Source organism: Meleagris gallopavo, chromosome 6 (genome assembly GCF_905368555.1).
Source record: "Meleagris gallopavo chromosome 6, MGAL_WU_HG_1.1, whole genome shotgun sequence".
NCBI classification, from domain to species: domain Eukaryota; kingdom Metazoa; phylum Chordata; class Aves; order Galliformes; family Phasianidae; genus Meleagris; species Meleagris gallopavo.
In genome coordinates this window covers 30,636,833-30,646,802 of record NC_139409.1, presented here as the reverse complement: position 1 = coordinate 30,646,802, position 9,970 = coordinate 30,636,833, and the positions used below count along the sequence as shown (strand labels likewise).

Sequence of the window (9,970 nt, the reverse complement as noted above, 5' to 3'; positions counted from 1 at the left end):
AGCACGTTTCTGGCGTACCAACCCTAATACCATCGTAGATGGCTTCTTTTAGCAGCAGCCATCTGCTGCCAAATTACTTTGCCAGTGCTCTTCTGATTTCTAGGCAGCTTGAAATCCAGGACAGGCATGCTCAAGAGGTTTGGCAGAGGGCATGTCAGGCTTGCCAGTTCGCAGACTGTACAACAACTCAGCATATGCAACACATACTGCTCTTCCTCCCTGGCCTTCCAGCCGTAGGCATTGCTTCTTTACTGCCAGGAGCAAAAGCCTTATTTTGCACTTTGGGTCCCTGAGTGTACCTTTGCCCATTGCTGAGCCTGAGTCACAGGGCTTCACCCTCTGAATCCCCGGCGATGCCCACACCAGGCTGCCCCAGCGCTCTCATTCTTCTCATCACGGATGCCACTTGCAATGATTCCTTCATTGTCTTCTGTCCTCATCTCTCTTTATTATTCCAGTGAATTTCCTTCTTATGGGAAAATTTCCTGACTTTGTATGTTGTGGATTTTCTGAAGAATTTGTAAGTTCCAGAACACCTACTCATCTGCATTACTTTGTTATTGTTGCTATTTCTAAGCTAGAAGGAAAGGGAGACTTTGGAGACTAACAACTTTATTTTGTTAAATTAAAGGCTCTTTTTGGGTTTTCTGGTTAATCTGAGTTTGTGTAATGTTGAGCTGAAAGTTTATATTGTTTGGTTTCCTGGCATAATCTAGCCCAACATGTTCTCTTCTTTCCCAGGAAATCCTTCCAGAAACATACTCAGTAGCAATAGCCAAATGCTTCCTCTCCATCTCAGGCACAGACTGAGTCTGCAGGCATCACAAGTCAGCACACGTTTGCCCTGCAACGTCATCCTCTGCTCTTCTCCATGAACGAGGGCAGAGCAGCGTGAAGAAGAGGACAATAGATGGACACAGCGTGTGCCCTGCCCCTTGTAGGTGCTGCGACAAGGTGCCAAAGTGAGGCTGTGGTGTAGCACCAATGAATGGCTTCAAAGGAAAGTGAATGTTCTCCCATTCAACATTTTGTTTTGAGAAAGCATCTTGCAATCTTGGCTACTCCAGTTCCATTTGAAAAAATTGAAGAAACTCACTGCCAACCAAAGAAGTTTGTATGTGGGACTTTAGAAAACATATTCACTCTTAATTCTTATTTTCAAGCTTTGTAACTATATATTTGATTTGCAAATATGAAGTGAAAGTGTAGCAAGGATATCATTTTCTATAATGTAAACATACAGTACTTTTATTGTGGAGAAAATTAAACACTTCATATTGTGCTGGTACACATATATACAAGCATTGCCTTGATTTTCTTTTCAATTTATACTGTCTTGCATAACAAATTGCTAACATCTCATCTGTTTTAACAAACCTATGCTTCAGAGTGCCACAGTGACATATCCTTCTACAATTAGTGCTTGTTTTTATCTTTCAAGTGGTATTTAATGAGTTTATTTCCTTTCCATCTAAGCATTTAAAATGTCTGGCTGGGTCATTTTTATTTACAAATTGCAAACAAGGTTTGAATCATTTCCTCTAATTGTTTTTTTTTTTAAATCATGTTTTTCTTGAGATACAATTCAAGATAGCCAGAACAATGACATTCTCATGTTGTTTTCTGTATATTTCAACACCTCCTGGACAGACAAATCTGTGTTCAGCCTCGTGCCTCCAGTAGATGTCATCATGACAATGGAAAATATTGCTGGAGATGCTTGTGATGAGATGTCCTGTGCCAGGGGAGGAGAATAACTTTGCTTCCGTAGAGTTTGTTTCTGTTGAGACGGTAGTTCACATTTAGAGAGAGTATTTAACTTTTATAATGCTTTCAAAAGCGTGATGAGTATCAAAACACAGTCATCAGTCAGGTCACAGGGCTGTGGTTTGTGGCAGTGTTGTTATATACTCGGAAGGTCACAAATACAGATGTATATGTGCATACATGCACACACAATACACAGATTATCAACTGCTTGGTTTTTTTTTTCCCCAGCAGCTATATGGCTTCCTTCAGTTGGCATCCCTTGCTCAAAGCCATCACACTCTTACATATATGTATTTCTTTTTTTCCCCTTACATCCTCCTTAAAAGTAATTTCTCCAAAGGAAAACCAAAATTCTCCTCCTTCATTTCTACAGCAATGGATCTCTGCACCTGCCAGCTCCTGACCTGCTGGGCATCCCATCCACTCTAAGATTCACAGCATCCTGAGTGAGTGATGAATTTTACCGTCGTTATTTAGCAGTGAGTAAATCTACAACCCTACAGTATAACTGGCTATAATTTTAGTCTGTCTAACAGAGAGCAAGTCCCCAGAAAAGGCAAAAGACAGGTCAGTCACTGGCAGTGACGTGCACAAGAGCTGTAAGGCTGGAACATACGCATAGAGACAGGAATTAGAAAAATGTTTTGAAAATGCGTTTAGCTATTGTCAAATGCTGGACTGATTTTCTCAGGCAATAGTGTCTAAGATCAGGATGTCTTGGTGTAGAAAAAGGGCACCTTTTCCCCCGTTGAAAGCCCCAAGAGTTTGATTGCGTACGTACATATCTAACGTGTATGGACCCTTTGTAAATTCAGACAGTGCTACACTCATGTTCTTTGTGACAGAGTGATATTATGGTAAGATGCCTTCAGATAAAATAGGACACAAACTGAGCCGTGTGAACCAAGAAGGCTGCTGGTCTGAAATACAACTTTCTAAAAATCAACAGGGTGCAGTTATATCAAATACCAAGCCCATAATTTGAATGTTCTCTTTTCTCTACATTATAGCCCTATGAATAATAAGTTTTTCTTCTTTAAAATGTCAGGCTTTGAGGAAGTACATAGCAAGAAAGCAGGGCATTAATGGTGTGATTAACTGAAGAGTCTGCTTCTCCTCCTCTGTGATCAGCATTATTAGTTCTGGGAAAAATGGCTGAATGATTAGACCAAATTTGTGACCTCCCACACTAAGAGGAAAGATCTTTTTATTGTTCACATTCTTTAAAAAAAAAAAAAGAAGTGGTGGAAATTTTCTCCTTGACTAAGTAGAAAGGCTCTCTGCTGTGAGGAAAAAGAAGTATTTAGTCAAAATAAACAGCTGATGCTCTTGTCCAAGGAAGAACAGAAACCTGGTCTAACCGTTTGAGTAAGTGAAACCTTCTCTTAAAATAGCAGAAAAGCCCCATGAGCATCTATAAAGATAAATGGAGAGAGAGGAATGCAGAAACTTGTTTAAGTTTGGGCACTATCAAAGTAGTATGGAGCTGGCAAAAAAAAGGAGGTCCTTGTCCTCATGAAACTTTGGACATTTTATTACCAGAATTAATAATAAAAGAAAATAGTAAAAAAAAAAAAAATCCCTAAACAAACATGGTAACATTGTAAGAACTGGGATGATGTAGGTATTAACTTGAAAAGCAGAAGTCATTACTTCATGATTCGTTTGCATTTTGCTTCAAGTATATGACTTCTTTGTTACTCCTATTTAAGTATACTTACATTCCCATTAACAGTGATCCCAGTCTAAAAGCATTCCATAACACTGTAATTTAGCACTTGAAGTTTCACTTAAGTCTTAAAATATTCAGTCTGTAACCCGTTACTTTGAGAGGAGAGGATAAGTGTTGCTGATAATAGCCCAAAAGATCACAAAGAGCTATCATTCAGCTCTCTGCACCTGCCTTAAAGCAGGATCAAATACAGCTGAACTGTTCTTAAAAGCTGATGGTAATTCCATATTTTCTTCCCACAATCTGCTCCAGCTGCAGTGTGTCTGCAGAGCTGGGGCAGGACTTCCCTGCAGCTACCTTCTGCCTCCTTGCTGAAGTTCAGCCTTGTGATATGTTACCCTATCTGCTCTATAATAAATACTACCCACTCTCAGCGTACCACACCACCCTTCTCATCAGTATGCTGAGGAGGTAGCAGTGAGCTTGGCCCTGAGCACTATCAGGGCAGCCCTGTTCCAGCCTGGTCCCAGGGGCAGGCAGGTGGTGGAACGTGGCTGGGCTCACTCCCTGGGAACAGCACGGGGCTTCTGACTCACACCTGACCGTCAGCATCTTCCGAGAAGAGCACACAGCTGACAGCCCTCAGGGACCCAGCTGTTATCTTCCTATAGGCAGGCAGCAAGGCAACGCGTACGCACGTTTGCTTACTGTCAACGTGCTCAGGCACGCATAGTTTGGGAAGGGAATTTTCTGTAAAGGTAACAGTTAGCAAATATCTGAACAACCATGAAAGCACAAGAATCCTCAAATTGCTTTGCATCTTTTTTTCCCCTCTGCCTTCCTTCTCCCTTTCCTTTCACATCTCTACCAGCCCTCCCTGCTCCTTACTTACGCAGCAAGAAGGAGCCCCACACAAGCACCACAAACAGTCGTAGTCAAGAAGAGGAAATCTAGCTCAGCTGTGATAATTAGAATAGCTGTGATACTTTAATTGAGCTGCTAATACCAGTGCAGGGATGTTGCATAAAAGCCTGGTGTCTGGCAGCCTCTCCTTCAGCCCTGCTTATAGGTAGGGCTGTGGGGCACACATGTGTGGATGGGTGTCTGCTGCTTTCCTTTCAGCTTTCTCTTCCCAAATACAGCCCCTTCTGGCTCCATTGTAACGCTGTGCAGTATGTGTGCATGTTCTCTGAGAGGAACTCCATGTGGTTGTTTTTTTTTTCTTCTCTTCCTCTCCTTTATCTGGTTTCTACAACTCCAGTCTACGTGGGCCCTGGTGCGAGGTCTGTGCCAGTCCCCTCAGGCAATTAATCTTAGAAGTGAATGTAGTTACAACCCAACGTATGTGATTTCAGCCACTGCCTGGTGCTTGTGGCAAGCCTGATGCAATGGGTTCTCAGAAAAGTGTGAGGAGGAAGTAATGGGCTTCCTCACTCTTCTGCAGTAAGAATAGCTCATTCATTATTTATATTCACTAGAGTTTGGTTCCTGTATTTTTGTTGAACTTTGCCTTGCTGCAGTGGCAATCTTTTTCAGTTGTTGAATCCTTGTAGTAGCTTCTTAAAGCTTACCAAAATTGAGGGCACATCGTGTATTATTTCATAGTGTTATAAACATTATTCTTAGTTGCAAAATAGTGATATGGAATGTGTTTAGAGAACTGGCCTTCAAAAGCAGATTAAACTTAACTTTGCATTTTATTTATTGCTTTAAACTCTTTGGAAGCTCTCTGTATAGTGTTCATGTAAAAATATTTCTCTGCGAGATCAGCAAATTGAGGTGTGATAGCGTAAATTGAGGAAATTTAGGAAAGCTAAAAAGGAAACCTATGGAGAACTCCAGGTTGCCTGCAGGAGTTCAGGTCGGTAAAAATCGTAACATAAAATTGTTTATTATTTTGAGTGAGTGAAACTTAGCATACTTAATAACGTAAAGGAATTTTTGAAGTTCTGTGCCAATGTATCACTTTCTTAATCTGAGGTTGTACTAAAATCATAGAATCAGAACATCCTAAAGGTTGTAAGGGGCCCATAAGGATCATTGAGTCCATCTCCGGCCCACCACAGGACCACCCGAAGACCAGACTGTATGGCTGAGAGCATTGAAAATGATTATATTCAGCCAGTTGATCAGTGCAATGTTTATAGAGGCCTTCTTTCTTGAGCATTTTTCTTTGAAAGGTTTTGTGATAATATGAAAAGTTGAAGACTGAGATCTTGAATGTTTGAATCAAACAGATGTTAATGATTTTTCACTTTCCTGGAAGGTCTGGTATAGAGCTTTCTGTCGCAGCAATTTTCTGTCAAAACATGGATTTGATGAAACTTAACTTCTTGTAGGAGCAGAGAAGTTTCATTTATGTTTTCAGGAAAAAGCTATCAAAATATTTTATTCGTGGTTAAAGCTAGAATATTAAGAAGAAAACTGTAAGTCAAAGCTGAACGTCTGACACTGTCAAAATAATCTGTCAGTCAGTCGTTTCCCAAAATAAAAATTGCAGAATTTGTGTTCTATAGAAAGTGTTGTTGGTTTTTTTTTATTTCCCTTTTGAAAGGGGATTTCAGAATATCTGTTTTTTCTTCCTAGGCCTGCAATATTACTACTACATATATATATTTATTTTTCAGGCTTTTAACATGTAGTGGTTACTGGAACTGTTTTCTAGGAGAACATCGCACCAGGAGCCTCCAGAGTGCTGTGTGTTTGTTACCAAGTTCTTGCAGCTGTATTGATTTGAAGGATGACTTGGTGCTTGCTCATGGTCCCAATTAGAGGCTCCTTAGCAGAGCAAGTTCTGGATATCATTGATAACGCTAGCTGATTTTTCTAATCAATATTAAGATGCTCTTCATTCTGAATTGAGCATTGTTCCACCTTGACTGAAATTGGATTGCTCTTCAAAGGTGCTAGCAGAGAGTAGCCACAGCAGGGCTAGGACAGAGGGCTGCTCCTGCAGTTCTGTCTCTGTCCCTAAACAGTGCCCTTCTCAATATCTTACAGCTATGGATTTGGTATCAGCTCAGATGACTGGAAATATCTGCTGTTTTTTCCCTAATGTCCAGATGTGCTGTTTTCTTTAAACACTGAATTGTGCTTTAAAAACATGGTCATATGACAGAGATTACAATTGTTAAGTATTCACTTATCAAGGATTTCTATTTTTGAAGAGGCAAACAACTCCATTATAGCTTCCAATCTAAATGTAAGAACTTACAGTGAAAAGCACGTACCAAAAATAGCAAAGATGGGCTGAACCTTTAGGTTTCAAACTATTTTCCTGAGCAATGAGAATATTTTATGAAATCTAAAGGAAATTGCTTCCTGGAAAAATTCTCTGAAAAAACACTGAGCTGCCCTGACGGCTGGGGAAGTGGGACAAAAGTTGAGATGCTTTGTAGCCCTCCCATTAGAGGACAATTTGAAATAGATTTTTAATGGGGGGGAAAAAAGCTGCCACAAGCATAAGGCTAAAAGGGAGTAAAATGGCATGTGCGTCTGTGCACAGAATTATCAACAGTTATTGAAGGGAAGATGTACTGCAGTTTGGTGCATTTAAAGTATTCAAGGCTTATGTCATAAGAATGCCTGAAGCACTACAGTAATTTAAGTATAAGTATTAAAATCTGCTGAATGAATACCAGCTGAATTGTTTTATTTAGATAACGTGACTTGGAGTTGCGGAACTGTCAGTGTATCTCATATGCTGCATGTGAATTGTTTGCCTTTTGTGTGTGATTCATTACTTTTACTAATTGTTAGAGCTGTAATGCATCAGTATCATTAATAACTAATGACAGCATGATCTCACTGCCTCTCCTGCTACTAACAGGGTCACTTGGTATGTCAGCTGTGTCACAGCCCTCATCAGCACTGGGATGTGGTGCTCCCAGCAGTACCCATTCTCCTTCCTGATGGTGTATGTGTGCCAGGTCTGAGGATACAGGCTAACAAACTGGGTTTTAAGCTCCTTTTGCATTGTAGCATCGCATGCTCCCAGATCTGCAGGACTGTGTATGAAACCAGGTCTGGAAACAGAATCCTGTTTTTAAAACAGAGTTTTTTTCACTTGGTTACCTTCATGTTGAAGTGAATTGGTTTGTCTGTTCAGGTAATTGTTTGGTCACTGTATGGGAACTGCTGAATCACGGCCTGAACCTCTGATTGATCACCTGAGGCGAGCACTGAGTCAGCCACAGGAGCACAGGTGAAGGCAATTCACCTGTGCTGCAGGAAGGGGTGGAGCCTGGCTGCACCTCTCCCAGACCCATTTAAGAGCTGACTGCCAGTGGGGAAGGATCTCTTCTGAAGATCCCTCCTCTGGAGTTTTGCAGCGAGCCCAGAATGCAGGTAAGCTTTCTATCTATTCTGTTTTGTTATTATAATCTGCTTTGCCGAACTCTGTTTCATAATTATACAGTCTGTATCAATTAGACATTGATTATACAGTCACAGTAACTGTGAGGGTCTTAGGAATAGATAGGAAGTGTGCTGATGGGAGCTGCTTACACCTGCACTGTTATTGGCAGAAAGTTGTGGAGAAGCACTCTGTTACTTGATGATAAACAGAAGGGAAAAGATTCAGATGTTCTTTCTAAGGTTTAAAAAAAAAAAAAGCCAGCACACTTTTCATTCTATTTAGTTGTTTCTGAGGTTGTCATTTAATTGTCTCTTCATCATGCTGTAGTACAGTGACAAAGTTCCCTCACATCTTTGTTGGAACCAATTCCATCTTTCTTTTCAGACCTTTCTATCCACTGTTGTAGAAACTGATGCTGGAATGAATTTAGACCACGAAAACAGTAGGAGTAACACAAAGAGAAAGGAATTAAGAAAGGCATTTATGTTCTGAAAGCAGTCTTTTGTCTTTGTATTATAAAAGATCCTTCAAAATAACCCATATATTTCATTGTCAGTGCATTAAAATGATACAGAAGACACATAGAGGGATACCCTGCAGCACCGAGTGCTGTGTGGGCTCTGTCAGGGCGCAGCGTTTGACACTGACCAGCCGCTGCAGTCTCACCACACTGCAATTAGATTACTGATTAATTTAATCTTTATTAATTCTGGAGCTTATCACAGACATGTGCTTCTGAGGATTACTGAAACTTAATCCTCAAAGTGTGCCTGCAAAGAAACTCTGTAACATGCAAAAAGAAAAAAAATTATATATATATAAACTGTTCTATAATTGAAACAAAAAGTAGAGAATTATACTGCATTCAGCTTTATTTTAAGTTAATTCTTCGGAGCGGTCCGAGGCTTAAGACAGTAAATAGCGTCCGAAAATGGAGAAAAGGGATAAGCATTCATAGCCAAGAAAGGCCGTGGGGTGGCGAGGCGCGAGGATGCCACAGCCCCGTGAGCGCTGAGCGCAGCACGAGCCCCGGGCACAGGGACACGCCCGGAGGCAGCGGAGCGGCGCCCAGCACGACGTGCTCCCGCTGGGGCTGCCCTCGGGGTTCCGGAGTCTCGGTGGCATTCTCCTCCCGCATGCCGCTTCCTCGGTGGGCTGGGCGGCTGCCCGCCGCCTGAGCCGCTCCGGTTTAGCACCGCAGAGAACGCACGCTCAGCCTCCCACCGCCCCCTCTGCGAGAGGCCGCGGCGCTACCCGCCCCGCCGGGCGCCCTCGCAGCCCCGCGGGCCGTCCGCCCCACCCCGCCTTCCTCGCGGGGCGGTGCCACCCATTGGGAGAGAGGAGGGCGCGAGCGCCCGTCCGCTCCGCTCTGCCTCCTCATTGGCTGGCGTCACCGCGCTCCGCCCGCCCATTGGTTGCCGTCGCCGCCAGGCAGCGGCCGCTCGGGCGGTGCCCGCCCGCCGGCGCCCGCCTTCAGCGCCGTCGCTCCCCGCGGGCGAGGGAGTCCGTGAGCGGCGGTGGCGGCGCCGCGGGGCGGACGGGCTGAGCGTGAGTAGCCGCCCGCTGCCGCCGGGCCAACTTTTGAACGGCGCGCGGGGCGCCGGCAGCCCCTGGCACCGCGTGGGACGGTGGCGGCCGTTGGATAACTAACGGCGGCTGAGGCTGAAGGGAGCCCGGCGGTCCCGCGCGCCTTCTCCTCTTCCTTCTCCTTTTCGTTAGCGGCCGGGCGGGGCTGGGCGGGGCGGAGGGGCTCCGCTGGGCCGGCCGCGGGCATCGGGCGGGCTCTCTCCGTCGCGAGGAGGCGGCGGGCGGGGAGACAAAGGGGCTGCCCCGCGCGGGGCACGGCTGCGCGGCTGCGGGCTGTGCCGCTGCTCGGGGGAGAGCGGATCCGCGCGCTGCCGGCGCGTCGCTTCTCACGCGCCTCTTCTGCCTTATTGTTAAGGGATCTCTATCGCGGCGTCGACTTCGGCGTGCCCGGCCGGGGATGTGAGGGGCGGCGGCAGCAGTTCTCGTCGCCGGGAGCCTGCGGTTGCGGTCGGTGAGTAAGAAGTGCCGGCTGCCTGCGGGACGGCCGCGCTCTTGGGGGCTTCGCCGCTGAACTTGGCGCGCGTCGAATCGCGGCCGCTCGTCCGGCGCCGCGTGTGCTGACGGCTGTGGGGAGAGCGAGGCGG

General features: G+C 44.7%; 1 protein-coding gene across 3 annotated transcripts in view; it reads left to right on the top strand.

Moving 5' to 3' along the window:
- The first annotated feature begins 9,191 nt into the window (after positions 1–9,191).
- HYCC1 (hyccin PI4KA lipid kinase complex subunit 1) overlaps positions 9,192–9,970 on the top strand; it is a 36,769-nt gene continuing 35,990 nt past the window's right edge. For 2 of the 3 annotated variants that reach the window (XM_085226180.1, XM_085226182.1), the window contains exons 1-2: positions 9,192–9,347; positions 9,742–9,837. The gene's annotated coding sequence lies outside the window, so the exon portion shown is untranslated. The remainder of the gene's footprint in view (positions 9,348–9,741; positions 9,838–9,970) is intronic. The other variant, XM_085226179.1, reaches the window with a different exon arrangement.